The following is an 18,006-nucleotide window of genomic DNA, read 5'->3' as shown; positions in this document are numbered from 1 at the left end:
CTGTTCATTTGTTGCTTGTATGCTGACTTGCCCTGTGTGTTCATTAGCACGGATCATTTCTGTGTGTGTGTGTGTGTGTGTGTGTGTGTGTGCTTTGTTATTTAATAATAATAATAATAATAATAATAATAATAATAATAATAATAATAATAATAATAATAAACGGTTTATTATTTAGGCAGTTAACAAACTGAAAATGTACAGAGGGAAGTGCAGTTGTGTTGTGTTGTGTTGTAATGGACATGTGTTATAAGGGGGCGTGTGTTGGGTTGTGGTGTGTAGTCAGAGGGCGTGTGTTGTTTTGTGTTGTTGTGTTGTGTTTGGGCAGTGTGTTGTGTTGAGTTGTGTTGTGTGAGGGAAGTGTACTGTACTGTGTTGTATTGTGTCGTAAGAAGGCAGTATGTTGTTTTGTGTTGTGTTGTAAGAGGCTTGTATTGTGATATGTGTTGTGTTTGTTTGTGTTGTGCAGCGTTGTGTTGTACTGCATCCTGTTATGCTGCAAGAGATCAGTTTATTGTAAAGGGGCACAAAAGAATTACGGGTATTATTTTTTTCTTTTATTTTAGCTAAAGCAAGAACTATATCGGTCATTGAACTGCCGATGTGTTGAACCAAATTATTTGTTTTCTTTATCATGATACTTGACGATGCTAATTATAAGCAAAGACTTCTCAAGCTAATATTTGTCCTTTATAGGGGATTTACCTAGCAGGATGAAAGCTTCCGACCAGGAGGAGGAACGGCGGGTGGAGGAATGGAGGGGGAGAGGGTGGGGGTCCAGGGGAGGGTGTGTGTGTGTGTGTGTGTGTGTGTGTGTGTGTGTGTGTGCCTCATGAATTGCAGGCATGAAAAAGAATGATGCACGTTATGATAATGATTATTATTCTTGTATTTGTCATTTCAGTGATTATTAGGATACTAATAAGAGTAACAACAATACTCAACTTACCAGGAACTTAGCAGACTTTCTCTCTCTCTCTCTCTCTCTCTCTCTCTCTCTCTCTCTCTCTCTCTCTCTCTCTCTCGCTCTCAGGAACGTTATTTCTATATCAAGTAAGGAAAAACAAAGGCTTGTGTCTCTTCGCCTCATAAAAGGATGATTTAAATTTCTCTCTCTCTCTCTCTCTCTCTCTCTCTCTCTCTCTCTCTCTCTCTCTCTCTCTCTCTCTCTCTCTCTCTCTCTCTCTCTCTCTCTCTCTCTCTCTCTCTCCATCAAGCTTTAACCCTATCTTGATTAATGGCTCCGAAAATTGAAGTCACCCGATTCTCACGTGGATTTCATTTCCATGCAGATATCCATGCAGATAGAGACGTGGCAGTAAGGCTGGTAGATACCTATCAGCGCCAGCATTTTTAATTGTCTCCGATTTCCTGGGGCAAAGGGGTGTCTTAGCTAAATTTGAAATCGATGTGCAGGAAAAGTACAGCATGAATTGCTGCACAAGTGTATCTAAAATTAAAAACATAACCCTTAATATTAATATTCATACTTACTGGTGTATGATAAGGCTTTGTTAATTGAATTATAAGATAAAACTAAAAAATAGGTAATGATTTTTTTTTTAAGTAAGTATGAACAGTAAAAATAAAAGGATGTTGATTTCGGCTTGTGCATTTTATCTGGGAATGTTGAAAAATATCAGATATCACTGACACGTCCTGTATATGAAAGTAATCAGTGAAATAAAAAAAAAGAACAGCACCGCTGGCGGACGTACGACGTACTTATCTTGATCATGATTCTTCAGTGTAAAGAATAGCCTCTCAGTTTTGCCGATACAAAGGCCTTTACTTTGCTTTACTATATCCAGAATAGGTTATAGCTCGTTCTTTCAGTAATTTTCTTAATTCCGCTGTAGTCCATGATTGTGGCGGTGATGTATCCATTGTGCAGGGTAGTCGAGTAAGCGTGGTCCTGTGTTTTGGTTTGCTCGCTGCCCAAGTACCCGAGGATAGTGATCGTACCGCAAAAATAAAGTCTCTGATACAAAATTATATTTTCTTTACATTAAATGGATTTGCCTGTTGTTTAGTACATGAAAATGCAATTATATATTAGTATACTTCCATTGAGGTCAGTAGAAAATTACAGATTGCCTGCCTTGATACACTTGTAGGCTCTTTTAAGAATATCATCTGAAATTATGAATAGAGGCTCAAACAATGTCATGTGCTGTCAGTTATCACGAAATTAATTGACTTAAAATTCAGACGCATTACTGTGCAACGATACACCTTTGTAAGCTTGTAAAACCTTGCCCCAAAAAGTATTTATTTTCCGGCGAGAATTAAAAATTCTGGCGCTATCTGGTATCAAAACGCTCACTGCGACGTCTCTAAACATACCTGCCTCACCTGCATTCATTACAAGGTCATGGGCAGGCGAGGAGCAAAACATTCATTGAGAATTAAGAGCAAAGAGAAAAGCTTGTTACCAGAAAATTCACACTGTAGATTTACTTTCTAGGAAGCGAGAGGTCGGAATAATTAGTCGAAGCTCAGCATGTCCGTGACTTGGTGGTTGTTGTTTGAGTGAAGTGAGTGAGTGGGAAGGGAGAGGGAATGGATGAATGATGCTTTTGTGCTGAGCGTTACCACGTGCTGGAAGTAAAAGGGTTACCATGAATAGAAGATACTAAAGAATAAGAACAGCAAAAATATATACACGACGAGAGAGAGAGAGAGAGAGAGAGAGAGAGAGAGAGAGAGAGAGAGAGAGAGAGAGAGAGAGAGAGAGAGAGAGAAAAGAACAAAAAAAAAAAAATTCTCGAAAGTTTTCTTCCTTCTATTGTCTACTACTACTACTACTACTACTCAGCAAGGTCTCATTGCCGAAATACGCCGTACAACACGTAAATGTTATCACCAAGCACGCAAGATGGTTATAAAGCAAGAAGAGTTAATAACTACAGAGAAATTAGCTGAGAGTTTGCAGGCTAGTGCTTCTGGTAGACAGTTTTGGAGATCTGTAAGAAACAAGGGAAAACAGAAGAAAAAAACGCCTAAGGCAGTTGATGGAAAACATTGTCCTAAAGATATAGCTGATTTATTTAAAGGAAAGTTTGAAGAGCTTTACAACAGTACCTCATACGATACAAATGAGATGGATAGCTTAAAATCTGCCATCAACAGTGTAATTTCTTGTCAGAAAAATAGTAATGAAAGTATACTCTTGATTACGCCTGATGAGGTGCGTCAAGCACTGCGGAGAGTGAGGCCTGGAAAGGGAGAAGGTGAGGGTGACCTGATGTCTGACCATCTCATACATGCTGGTGATGTGTTATACGGACACTTGTCTGTACTGTTTTCAGCCATGTTGAGGCACGGTTTCTCTCCCCACAGCATGATGAAAGGGGTTATGATACCGCTTCCTAAAGGTCGTTGGGCAAATCTTAATACCAGTGAAAATTACAGAGCGATTACTCTTAGTAGTTTGATGAGTAAAATACTGGATAATATTGTATTGATGAGAGAAAGGGATAAACTATTGACCAATGATTTGCAGTTTGGGTTCAAAGAAGGAACATCCTCTACTATGTGTACAGCAATGGTGAGAGAAACTGTGTCTTATTATGTATCTAAAGGTACAACTGTTTATGGGTTTACTTTAGATGCAAGCAAGGCTTTCGACAGAGTTAATTATTGCAAATTATTTGATATTCTATTGAAACGTAATGTATGTCCTCTTATATGTAGATTATTGTTAAACATGTACGTAAATCAAAAACTAAGCGTAAGATGGAATGACTTACTGTCTAGTACATTTGAAGTGAGTAATGGAGTCAAACAAGGTGGTGTGATCTCTCCTATACTGTATTGTGTTTATGTAGACGGGTTACTCACGGAATTGCGAGACTCTGGCGTTGGCTGCTACATGGGTGGCACCTATGCAGGAGCCTTCGGGTTTGCTGATGACCTAAAAGGTCTAGCACCAAGTGTTTTTGCTCTCAAGAAGATGATAAGCATCTGTGTAGATTATGCATCGAGATATGACATTGTGTATAACGAAAAGAAAAGCAAATTAATAGTTTTCCACGGTAATAAAAGAAGTAATATAATTCCTAATGTAGAAATTAATGGTAAAACTATTGATATTATGGAGGAAATTGTACACCTGGGAAATGTTTTAGGAAGAAATATTTTTAAATGTGATACTTCTAAATGTGTGACTGATTTTTATCGACAATGTAATTCATTTTTATCCCGTTTTAAGGGTGGACTGTCACATGTAAGAAATACTTTGTTTTTTAAATATTGTTCTAGTTTTTATGGTAGTCAACTTTTAAATGTGTGTGATGGTAGCATGGAAGCGGTGTACCGAGCGTGGAGGGTTGCAGTGCGTCGAGTGTGGAAGCTGCCCTGGACCACACACTGTAGTCTGCTTCCTCACATTGCTAATGTTATGCCCCCAGAAATGTGGTTCGCAAAACGGGAGATTGCTTTTATAAACCAAATATTAACATCAGACAATATGGTTATAAGAACAATAGGAAGAATGGGGGTTTATGGAAGACATTCAATAATGGGCAGTAATGTAAGATATCTTTCATACAAATTTAATATGAATATTGGAGACATCAATAAGGTTTGGACGCAGCTGCAGTGTGACCAGTACGAACTTGCACGGACTGGTGCACAAATTCGTGAATTGTGTTTGATGAGGGATAGATGTGATACCACAATCTTAGATGTAAGGGAAACTAAGATGTTGATTGATGCTTTGTGCACCGAGTGACGTCGGATTCAGTATGATATTGTCTAATTTAGTATAAATTTATGTCTTTTTTTTTTAATAATTAAATGAAATGTTTTTCTTTCTTTTAGTTTTAGTATGTATTTTAGTTTGTGTACACATCTTGTGTGAATAAAGAATATTGAATTGAATTGAAAAAATTGAACTACTACTACTACTACTACTACTACTACTACTACTACTACTACTACTTTGCACGGTGAAGATACCGCGGCTATTTAACATTTTTGTCAGTGAGTAGGCTAGACTCTAAATATCGTGAACTAGACATGTTTTGATAAAGAGGCAAGAAACAACCTTTGCGCACTTTTTTTTTTTTCTATTTTTCAGGTTATCTTAAAAAAAATATATGTTCATTTAACAATAAACAATATATTGTCATTCAACCTTAGAGTATAACCGCAACTGCTGCCACAATATTAATTAGCCTTTAACTCACTGCTAAATCCTAATTTTCTAAATTGTTTAATATTACATGCTGAGAATTAAACTTAATAGAAACAAATATCCTTTCATCAATGGTCTGTTATATTAGTTTTAAACTACTAAATATTACATACAAAAACTCACTACAACAACAACAACAACAACAACAACAACTACTACTACTACTACTACTAATACTACTACTACTACTACTTCTACTACTACTACTACTACTAATAATAATAATGATAATAATATTACTACTACTACTACTACTACTACTACTACTACTGATGATGGTGATGGTAAGTACGCTGCTTGACCTCAATACGAGCGGAGTGCAAGATGGTTTTGAGTCCCGCTATTAAGCTACTAATGAAATACAATACACGCGCGTTATGCTCCCCTCTTCATACTTGACGCCTATTACCGAAACGAGATTATTTGTATTTGAGCTGCAACCTTAGCGCGAAGTGAGCAATATGTGAAGGAAGCTTAGGTGGATATATATATATATATATATATATATATATATATATATATATATATATATATATATATATATATATATATATATATATATATATATATATATATATATATATATAGTATAATGCAGTACCTTTATTGCGCACCCACAATTAAAGGTTTTGGTAAATGAGCGCCAGAAGGTAGCGAAATTATTCCAAACAAAAATATTACTGACTTATCTAGGCATCTTGCTCAGAAGCCAAGGAAGGAAAGCGCAGGAATTACCCAAGATACAATGTGCAGCTATTTTTTATTTATTTATTTATTTATTTATTATTATTATTATTATTATTATTTATTTTTTTTATTGAGCATGTGCAGTAATCGTGATGCTTCGCTGGCATGAGGGACGCAGCCGCGGGAATGGAAACCTGCCTTCTTCTTCCGTGGGGTCTCTGTAATTTCCTTCACCCAAATGATAAATGTTCATGAGTTTGGTGGGTTCAATTAATGTTTGTAATTACTGCCTTGGTGGAATGGGCCAAGAAAAAGCTGGAATGCCGCGTCTTCCTTGGCGGGTTTTGTGTGGTCGCGCCCTCGTCTCGGCGTCTTGTTTCACCTGGTTTTAATTGACTTCAGTGGAAACCGATAGAGTTACAAGAGATGTCTTCCAGATCATTGTCATTGGTGAACAAGAGCTGTACACCATCAACAGAACAGAAAAAAAAAACAAACTAATATTCTCAGTAGCCTCTGAAAATAATCCTTAAAAGAAAGAGAAAAAAAAAAATCAGGAATGCATGACTGCGTCTCAAACATCTGGTAGTGAGGAATCAGTGGTCAGTCTTATCGCGCTTGTGAAATAGTGTGCAGGAAGTGAGTGGGTGCTGCCGTTCATTCCCAACTATTATAACTCTTTAGTCATTTCACGCGAGCTGGGTGAGGCGTGTCCCAGACATGTGTGGACGAGGCGCATCAATTAAGTTGCTGAGGGAGATGATTTTGTGAGGCAGCGGAAGTGTGTGGTGGTGACAAGCCGCATTTGGTGTTGGAGTGTTTTCTGAGGGTTGCCGTCTGGTCTGTAGCTGTCTAGATCAAGTTGCCTGTCGGAAAGGAGTGCGGAGATTTGCAGTGGTATAGTGTTCAGAAGCCGGCATGTCGCACTCCCTTTTGTGTGTTTCATTTTCCTTGAGGCCAAAGTCCCCTGGTGTTCTTACAACCTCCTTGCAAAACTTGAGAATTTATATATTTTTTATTTATTATTTTTTGTACTTTACAGTATATTAGAGGAATTAGAATTGCGGGAAAACCCTAAGCTGCTATTTTCGGGATCAGAATACAGGGCTAATTTTAGGTCACTACCAATTTTTTTGCTTTAGCCCACCCTTCTATTTCGAGCTCCTCTGTTGTTAGGTATTATATACACCGTGAAAACAGACGGCGTTAAGCCGCTGACTCGGTCAGATGGTTCAAAGGAAGGGCATGTTAAGCTCTGGCAGCAAAAGCCTTGATCATCTGGCTCAAGGGTCGCCTTCAGCATTCACCACCAAGGACGTGCTCCAGTCTGAGGAGTATTCCATTGTCAGCTCCCAGGACTGGCGTGGGGACAGATGCATTGAGAAGATCTATTGATATCTTATAAGTAGCAGTCTCAATCAAGCTGCATTGAGGTTAACAACGTCTGAGGAACATTCCGTGTTCTGTGCTCAGGATGTGTCTGTGGGTAGATGCTTTGAGAAAATCTGTTGATATTTTAAAAGTTTAATATTCTTAGCAAGCAGCATTAAAATTAAACAAAGAGAACTTAATATTTGTATTTAATGTGGCGTAAGAAGAAGGATGACGCTGGTAGGGAATAGTTAAATTCTTGTTGGTTTCTTCTTCCTAATCAGTACCTATAGAGAGTTTGCAGACAATGGATTTTTTTATGTAGATTACAGATGACCCCGCGGCGTCTGGTCACCTCTAAGGAATCGGTCTACCTGAGTGTTTGGATGACACAACCGAACACTCATGTCTGGCCAAGGTGGGCCTCGCGTTTCTCGCATGATCGTGATTGCCACATCTCATCCCCGCCGTGGAGCGTGATAGTAGTCACAGGAATCATTGGGATCAGACACTCAGACAAGTTGGGGATGGAGAGAGAGAGAGAGAGAGAGAGAGAGAGAGAGAGAGAGAGAGAGAGAGAGAGAGAGAGAGAGAGAGAGAGAGAGAGAGTGTGTGTGTGTGTGTGTGTGTGTGTGTGTGTGTCTTTTGAGGCGAGTTACATTTATTGTTCCCCTTAAGAAACTAAGAACGAAAATAATAAAAAAAAACTTGCTTCATGACACTTGTCTCTAATATTGATAACTGTAGTAGTAGTAGTAGTAGTAGTAGTAGTAGCAGTAGTAGTAGTAGTATACCTAACAGTGCCTGATTCGTGGTACGGTAATGGACCTCGTTTCTTCTCGACTATTTTTTTTTTTTTTCAAGCTGTATCAAGCTGTACTGACAGGCAAGGTTGTTATCAAGGATGTTTCTATGATTGCAGTGATAATTTAACAAGAATTCCGCCCATTCACTGAAGAAGCCACCAGTTAGAACACGACTGTTTATCTCTGTGCCCTCTGAAAATATTCTGCGTGAGAGAAGGAAGTGTTTCAGAATACGAACCAGTATCACACACACACACACACACACACACACACACACACACACTGTGGTCTCATTATTACCAGCTGAGTGTGTCTTGTGGCGGGGCTCAGAAGGAAGGGACACAAAGGGTCGTCTATAATGGAGTGAACATAAAAGCAAGTCACACAATCCCTTTCATTCCTCATAGTAATTAATTAACGCTGACAACATTTCGCACCTTTGTCTTTGTCTCACGATAAACAACAACAACCACTGATACTTTCTTGTACGTGGAAAATTATCATCACATTGTATTGACATTTTCCTGTTTATTTCCTCATTTCTTCTTTCCTCGTCTTTTCCTTCACTTTTGTCTCGTGTTCCTATTTTTCACTTCCGTTGCTTCTTCCTTTCCTCTCCCTTGTTTCTTTTTTCCTTGTCTTTTTTTTCTTTTTCTCATGTGTCGTGTTTCTATTGTTTATCTCCTTTGTCTCTTTTTTTTCTTGTTCGTACATTCTTTCCTTCTCCTGTGTCTCTTGTTTCTATTTCCTTCGTCCATGTTTTTTTTTTTTCTTGCTTGTGTCTTGTCTCTTGTGTTTCATTGTTGTGTGTGTGTGTGTGTGTGTGTGTGTGTGTGTGTGTTTTCTCAACATCTCTGTCTTTGTTTCTTGGTTTGTGCGTCAACAACAGTTTGCAGGAATGACTGAAGTTCGGCGTCGCAAAAGTGTTTTGTGGTTCGGTCGTGTGGGGAAAACCAAGGCTCGTGTTTTCAAACGCTGTGGAATCTCATAAACTTTCGAAGCGTCAAAGGGAGAGAAAAATAGCCTTTCTCACGAGTGTTTTCCAAATGATGACGAAGAGTTCTTGTTACACTATCACAAAAATAATAAAAATAACATCGAAACCGCCCGGTAATTTTCATGATAGAGATTAAAACTAGTGAAGGCTGAATCGTTTGAGAATGGACTTGGTTAAGATGGCTGAGCTGGGAGAGAGTTACACTATACTGGGCACCACTTCATGTTCTCGGACAGCTGGAAGAACTTGTACACTTTGTAAGTATATTTGTGGTAGACACAGGAAACCGTTCATGCAGGATGGCCCACGAAGCACTGAGATGCGTAAAAGTAGCAACAATATACAGCACATACATATCTATACAACAGGCAAAAATACACACGGCACAACACAACACAAATTATTTCCAGAGACAAAATTGGGATCATTGTCAGCCTTGTCAGTGCAGCATCCAGGGTTTTGTTGTCGTGCAGAGAATGTGATGGCGGGAACTACGCGGCGAGGAGGAGCACGGCTGGTACTTAATGTTCTGGTGAAAGGCGACGGACGTGTTTATCCTCTTATTGTTAAAGCTTCCCTCCTTTTTCTTAGTGATGCTGGAAAGCTGCCCAGACCTGCTCCTTACAGGCTGCTTGTGGCTGTCTTCTTGTTCGTCTTTCTGTTTTTTCTTTCTTCCTTTCTGTCTGTCTGTATGTATGTTTGTTTGTATGTATATGTATGTATGTATGTATCTATGTATATCTGTCTTTATGTCTGGATGTCTGTTTATTTTACCGTCCCTATATGGTTATTTCTCTCTCTCTCTCTCTCTCTCTCTCTCTCTCTCTCTCTCTCTCTCTCTCTCTCTCTCTCTCTCTCTCTCTCTCTCTCTCCCACACACACACACACACACACACACACACACACACACACACACTACAAATATCACAGAGATTGACTTAAAAAACACGTCAGGAAATCTCACGTGGAAAATGGCGGAAGTGTCTTTGGCCTGAAGGTTGCCTCACTCCAACACTCAGAGGCGATGGTACTTTCTCCCACTTCCCCTGTGATGGTTTAGGCGGCAAGAAGGAAATTTGATGGAGTTTGCACCCTGTGACTCGCCATTTGTTACCTTTCAAGTCTCTTCTTCTTCCACCTAATCAAAATAATGGTTTCTAAATGCTCCTTTGAAGTGCTTTTCGTCTCATTTTGCCGATGTGTTTGTTGATTAGGTTATCATTCATTTTCCTCTATTTTTCTTCGTGGTTTCCTTATGGCTGTAATTTTTTTCCTCTGTAATTTTCTCTACAAAGAGGCAAATAAATGCAGGGCTAGTCTTTTTTCTTGCTTTCTCTATTAACGTCATTATTTTGTTTCTATTTACAGAGGTGAATGTATTTCTCATTACTTCTCATACTTACTCAGGGCGCAGATGAACTGAGCTGCCACTCTTTGCTTTTTAGTTTCTCTGTGCACAGGTGAATGCAGCCCTTTCTCTTTATTTTCTTACCTTATCTATGCACAGGTAAAGACAACATTCACTATTTACTTTCTTTCTTTATGGCAGTTCAATGTATGTCATTTTTGTCTCACTCTTTCTATGAATTAACTCCTCACTCGCTCTCTTATCTTACCTTCTACAGGAACGAAGATGAGTGTTTGTCATAATGCTCACGATGGTCACTTATTTTACTTCCCAGCGTAAAGTAACCCGCTCGTTGTTTACAGGTAACAGTTGTGGCAGCGAAGGGCGAGAGTTTTATCGAGAAAGAGAGAATGAAGATTGAAGAATTTTCACAGTGTTCCAGTATCATACCAGCGTTTTGCTTTTTATCGTAAAGTAACCCGCATCGGTTTGGCGTTTATAGGTGATAATTATGACACTGAAGTGTTACTGTAGAAGAATTATAGAGAAGACGAGAGGGAAGGTTGAATGTACCAAGAATATGCACCGTATTGTAGCATTATGGCCACGTTTTGCTATCCAACGTAAAATAACCCGCGTCATTTTGGTGTTTATTGGTGATAAGCATTGCATCGAGGGACACAAATAGGAGAATTATCGAGGAGACCAGAGGGAAGGTTGAAGTGTAAATATATCAAGCATATTCACCGTATTCCCGCATCAGGAGCGACCTGGTCACATTCAGGCAGTCATATCTCACCTAATTCCATCGACCACATGAATCTTGCGAGGAGGGGAAATCTTCACGACACACATTCTCTGTATGCATGAATTTCAATCTCCAAATTTCCATCTTCACCAGCCGCTCCAGGCGTCGTGTTTCCTGAGCTGCTGACAAGTCTTAGGCCTCGCTGTCCTCTCTGACCTTGAACACCAGGAAAGGCGCTTTGCTCGTACCCTGGACCGTCTTGGGTGTATTCATTACTATGTTTGTCTTCACGTTTACTTGGCTGGTGAGTTCATTCGGTTCAGCTTATTTCTTTTGGGTTCATGTAAACTTTCCTTTTTTTCCCGTCCGTTTATTTATTTATTTTTTATTTATTTTTATTTTTTTGTCCTATCATGCCTGTGCTGTCTTTCGATCCACTACAGAGGAAGTATTTGTGACAATCTTCTTACCGTCCAAGGCTTTACTTTGATTTTCCATTTTTTTAATGTAAGAATGTCTCTGGTCAAGGGCAAAAAACTGTTAGAAAAAAAAGCAAGATGCCAGACCGTAGAGGAGACAACACAAAGACAAGCTCATAATTACCTAGAATTAACTAGCATTACTTTGCCAACAAGTATCATCTTCGCCAGGCACATCACAGAGCCGTGTGTCTCCAGCAGGAGGGCGTACATTGATTGCCACGCTCTTCATCTCACCTTAAAGCTGGGAAGTCTGAGTGTAATTCTGCTCTGTCACAATGGTGGTGTCACAGTGAAAGAGGCGACTCAAGGAAGGGATCTTGTTGCCTGTTCTCGCTGCCTCCGCCACCCATCGCACCGAATCTGTTATGCAAGTCGCTGGGATTCATTAGTGCGTTCACTGGAAATGTTAAAATCTTTTCCTGTTACCTTTTCACTTCCGGGAGGGTCGGGAAACTTTTATTTTATTTTATTTTATTTATTTATTTATTTATTTATTTATTTATTTATTATTTTTGTTGCTCTTCCGAGGACGACTGTTGAAGCCAGGATTGATAGCACTGCTACAGGCTCATCACTCGCCAGCATTATTCTCGATTAACGTGATAAATGTACTGATGATATTATGTTGCTGTTTATTGCAAGAAAGTCTTCCAGTGACAGTCATATTCTGAGTATGATTCCCTTTGCTCTAATGTTTGAGTTAAATACGTTTTTTCTTAATTTGTAAATACCAACGTTATCTTACGAAATATAATAAATACACCAACAAATTATACTAACAAAAATATGTATCAATGACTTTGATAGTGGAATTAGTAGTGATGTTAGTAAATTTGCGGATGACACAAAGATAGGTAGATTAATTATGTCAGAATCGGATGCCATCGCCTTGCAGGCAGATTTAGAAAGGATGAATGAACGGACGGACAAATGGCAAATGCAGCTTAATATCAATAAATGCAAAGTGCTTAGCGTAGGCAGAGGAAACCCACACAATAGGTACACATTAGACAACCAAACTCTGGTAGGTACAGGGTACGAGAAAGATTTAGGAGTTATAGTTAGCTCTGAACTCCGTCTAGGGAAACAATGCATAGAAGCCAGAAACAAGGCAAAAAGGGTACTTGGATTAATTTTTAGGAGTGTTAAAAGTAGAAGGCCGGAAGTAATATTAAAGTTATACTTGGCGCTGGTCAGACCTCATCTAGACTACGCTGTGCAGTTCTGGTCCCCACATTACAGGAAAGACATAGGTCTATTAGAATCAGTGCACAGGAGAATGACTAAAAGGATACAGGGGATGAGGAGTATTCCTTACGAGGCGAGATTGAAGCTGTTAAATCTACACTCTTTAGAGAGACGTAGGTTAAGAAGGGACCTGATAGAAGTCTTTAAGTGGTATAAGGGTTATAACAAGGGGGACGTCAGCAAAATTCTTAGGATCAGCAACCAGGGTAGAAAAAGAAATAACGGGTTCAAATTTGAAAAAAAATTTCGGTTTAAGAAAGAGATAGGAAGAAATTGGTTCTCAAATAGAGTGGTAGATGAGTGGAACGGACTCAGTAATCATGTTGTTAGTGCTAAGACATTAGGGAGCTTAAAGAGAAGATTAGACGGGTTTATGGATGGGGATGATAGATGGAAATAGGTAGGTATATTTCATACAGGGACTGCCACGTGTAAGCCTGGTCGCTTCTTGCAGCTTCTCCTATTTCTTATGTTCTTATGTTCTTAATGTAGTAATTATTGTGGAGATCGAAACTTCACTTGACTTTATTCTTTATTCATTGTTTGCAATCATTCATGAGTCTGAAAATGAAGTGAAGATGTCAGTGGCAGGCGCAGTGACAGATATCATTATTTACTGTTAATAAGCCGAGTATTGTTAAATGGCAGTGATGTTCCCTCTAAGGACTATATTTCCAAACTCTTCTAAGCCACAACTCCACTACTTTCAAAGGACTCTACAGAGACGAATTTATACCAGCTTTTTTACGCTGTTTTTATATTTAAAGTAACATATTAACACAATTTCCACACTATTAGCAGGAGAAACGCTTCATAATACAGCTAATCATCTTTATAGCCTTTGAAAATAGTAGTGATGAAGTTAGGTGGGTTTTTAAGAGTGTTTTATGGTATGAGTGACAGATTAACAAATTTCTGTATTACTGACACGATAAACTCTTGGGAACATGGTACTCATCTCTGTGGTCTTTGAAAATACTCGTCGTGAAGTTACATTGGTTTTTAAGAGTGTTTTATATAGTACTAGTGACAGATTAACGAGATACATTACTGACACGAGAAACACTCTTGGGAACATGGTAGTCATCTCTGTGGCCTTTGAAAATACTCGTGGTAAGAGAGTGAAGCGTTGCAGTGTGTTAACTTAGAGTTTGAATTAGTATTGCTAAGGCATGTCTTTATATTGATAATAGCATGACGTGTACTGAAACATTAATACGTAACTGGCATAAACATTTCTTACAGTGGCTAATTAATGATAAGTTTTGAATCCGAAACAGGAACGCAAATTTCGAAATGTTGAAATTAATACCCCTCCTGCACATTATATTAGCAAGGAAAGTAAAATATGGACTCAGTATATTAAAGAATATTTCCTGTCTGGTAGTTATTATTGGGAAACACGCACTGGTTTGCCGCCACACTCAAAGGGCGGTATCACTCCTGGTCTTGGCTCCTGTTTGTTGAAGCCTCTATCAGACAATGAGTCTTGCTCCTCCTCCTCCTTTTTTTTTTTTTCTACTACTACTATTAACTACTACTACTACTACTACTACTACTACTACTACAGGGATGCTCTAAACATATTCATTACAGAGATACGTTAAATATATCCATTACATCTTAACACATCCCTGTGAAGCCTGAACACAACAGTCACAGCGAGAGGTTGACTCCTCCGCCTTGATCCGACAGCCAGCCGCCGAGTTACTGTTTACGGAATGAAGGTTTTCACTAAACGTCCCGCCTTATGGTTTTATTCCCTCGTAAAGGAGATCATCGCTCGCTGCGCCGCTTAATGCTTCACCAAGCATGTCTCGCTCAAGGTTAGAGCTGCGGAACTATCAGAATTAGGCTTACCACTTCTTAACCCTCAGTCTTCGGTTGTCTTGACTTGATCTAACCTAACATAGTAACTAGTAACTCCACTATTAAAGCCGCGGTGCATTATTGTTAGACTTCGTAATTATCAACTCAGAGTCTTTAGTTATCTATTGTGATGTTATGTAACCTGGCTAATACCTGCAGTATCAAAGGTGCTGTGTGTCAGTGTTAGTCTAAGTGCTTTCTATCCTTGAATCTTGAGTACCTTGGATAGGTATAAATAGGTAGGTTTGTTTCATATAGGGACCGCCACGTGTAGGCCTGATGGCTTCTTGCAGCTTCCCCTTATTTTCTTGTGCTCTTTCTTTTGTTTTAATCTTAACTCTCTCTCTCTCTCTCTCTCCACTAAATGAATCAAATGAAATGCACAAAAGCTGTCAAGTATTTGCGCCCCACACAGGAATCTCCGTCAGCAGGTAGCGGCGCCTGTGCTGGGAACGCGGGGTAGAGGGAACGGCTTCAACTTTGTCCCAGCCTTAGTCGTAATTGGTTGGGTGAGTAATAGCATTATTGCCCGCTAACTGGGCCGCTGTATGACTTCACTGGTTGGTTCACGAGATAACATGTATCCGTCACCGCCATCACCACCACCACCACCGCTGTATGACTTTACTGGTTGGTTCACGAGATAACATGGATCCGTCACCCCCACCACCACCACCACCACCGCTGTATGACTTCACTGGTTAGTTCACGAGATAACATGGATCCATCACCGTCACCACCACCACCACCACCACCACTACCACCATCAATAGCGCTAGCATCGCCACTAGTGATATGCTTGTTTAGCACAGTTTTCTTCTGATTAATACGTAGACGGGGTGTTTATTAACTAAATATTAACTAAATGGATCTCGTTTGACATTTCATAGTTAATTTTATAGTCCCTAACGTGGAATAAATACACAGATGCATTTCAACAGAGATTATCTGAATTCACACTCTACATTACATGAAAGGAACCGTGCAGTTACAACGTAAGAGATCTGGAGCCATGACCCTTGAGTCCGTGACGTGAAATGAATACCTAGATGGAACTCAGCAATTAAGAGCCTTTGATTTCATGCTTTGTAACGTTCAATATCGCCCACGTGCTTGCCGGGACGGACACGCGCAGCTACAGAGTGAGGTGCTTAGCCAATAATGAACCTTTAGCTCCAAATTTGTATTTTGTTGTGTGAGATGTGATTTCGTGTTCGCTAAAGCTTAATATCATCCACGTTCTCAAGATTTCCTTTTACTCTTATTTTTTTTTTTTTTTCATGTAATTGCTGCTCTGGCCAAGGACAACGGAGACTGATGAAAAAAAAAAAAAAACTAAAAATGTCAAATCCTAAAAGTGTCAGTCAGGTAACAAGACGCAGAGTTAAACATTGAGACAAACAGCGAATAAAAAACCTTCCAATCCCTCACGTGAAGCTGATACGCAGACAGATTCCACTAATTAAGGTACCTGACCTCATACTCTCCAACACTCAGCATCATCAAGTGTTTACGAGGAAGGAAAGATGCAGGTGTCGTCTCCAGTGAAGAAAAGTGAAGAAAACGTTTCCCTTTGCTGTATCTCTGAGTGGATAATCGCCGTCCAGTGTCAGCGTTCTTTCGTGACGTCGATGTAACGTTAACTATGACCTAAGAGTAATGAACCATCCAACCAATAGTTCCGTTTTTTTGCCTCACACACACACACACGCAGGGAAGTTAGATATTTACACACACACACACACACACACACACCACAGTATCCTTGGCGCCCAGCCCTGCCAAGCCCCGCCGAGCTCAGCCCAGTCCCGTCTCTGCTATGGTAACACTCTCTCCCCGTCAATATTTAGCGTAAATTTCAGGATTTGCAGGAGTTTCCAGGTGTTTTTTAAACTTGGGGTATATAGTACTAGGAAAGGGAAGAAAGGTGAAGGGTAGAGGAAGAGTATGCGGGTTAGAAAAGGGAAGAGGTACTGAGGAAAGGAGGAAAAAAAAAAGAAAAAAAAATCGGCGCGGTATCATTATTCTTTCCTTTCTACTGATGGAGTTAGCATGGTTTTGATATTTGATTTATTATTAGGAAACTATAACAAGGAATGACACATAATAAAATCCAGTCTAGATATGTTTTTGTTTGTCGAAAATAAACCGGTTCGTCATTTTATATATTTTTATATTTTTTTTTCTTAATTAGCACGCCTAGGATTGTATTGTATTGGATTTAAGACTTAATAAATATAAGAAACATGTACCAAGTAATAATATTCAATAAAATCTAGTGTAGCGATGCGTATTTTCAAATTTAACATACATCCGTTGCTAAAAATTAAAAATTATTTTCTTTATACGACGAGCAATTCGTGTTTTCTTTATTTGTCTAAAAAGGACATTTTTGGGGGGATTCAGAATATATAATAGGATCTAGTCTGGCTGCGTTTTGTTTCTAGATATTATAATGTTTTTGTAGCACCGTTCGTAAAAAAATACAGATTGTTTTTTGGATATTTCGTTATTATTACTGAGTTCGGTAATCTTTTTATATTTTGGGTATTAGTTAAAGTAAACGACGAGTCAGAATTTGTAGTGGATTCCAGTCTGGGCGTCTTCTTTCTTCTCACGATTTTCAAAATGAATTATGTTACATAAATATAGGTGCAGTCCCGTTCAGAGCGTCTCCCACTACCACCAACACAATCAGGACCCAGACCGAGACCTTCCCTCCTACCAGTCTGTCTCTCTTTGTCAACATTTCCCTCATTTTCCAGGGTTTTCCGGCCATTTCAATGTATTTCCAAGTGTGAAATGCATAGATTGTTGCAGTGGGAAGAGGAAAAAAGGAGGAATAGAGGGGGAGGAGGAAGAAGGAAGAAGGAATGAAGGGAAGTAACGGTGAAGTGATGGTGGTAGTAGTAGTAGTAGTAGTAGTAGTGTGTAGAGGAGGATGAGGAGGAGGAGGAGGAGGACGAAAAGAAGAAAATGACGAATATGAGAGGATGAGAAAAAAGGAAGGAGGAATGAAGGGGGCGCAAGTGATTGTGTGGTGTGGTATGGTGGTGTGGTGATGATAACAATGCACTGGAGTAGCGAAGCATTCATGAAGTAAGGGCGGAGGAGGCGCACCTACAGGCGCAGGCTGGCAGGGCGGCGGGGGACGCCTGGCCCTGCCTTGTGTTTTGTTGTGAAGACGGAAAGCCGCTGAGTGTGAAATGGAATACTTAACTTTCCTTTCTTTTATGATGGGTTGCTAAAA

This window comes from Scylla paramamosain, unplaced genomic scaffold (genome assembly GCF_035594125.1).
Source record: "Scylla paramamosain isolate STU-SP2022 unplaced genomic scaffold, ASM3559412v1 Contig14, whole genome shotgun sequence".
Classification (NCBI taxonomy): domain Eukaryota; kingdom Metazoa; phylum Arthropoda; class Malacostraca; order Decapoda; family Portunidae; genus Scylla; species Scylla paramamosain.
Note: the sequence above shows the minus strand (reverse complement) of the source record.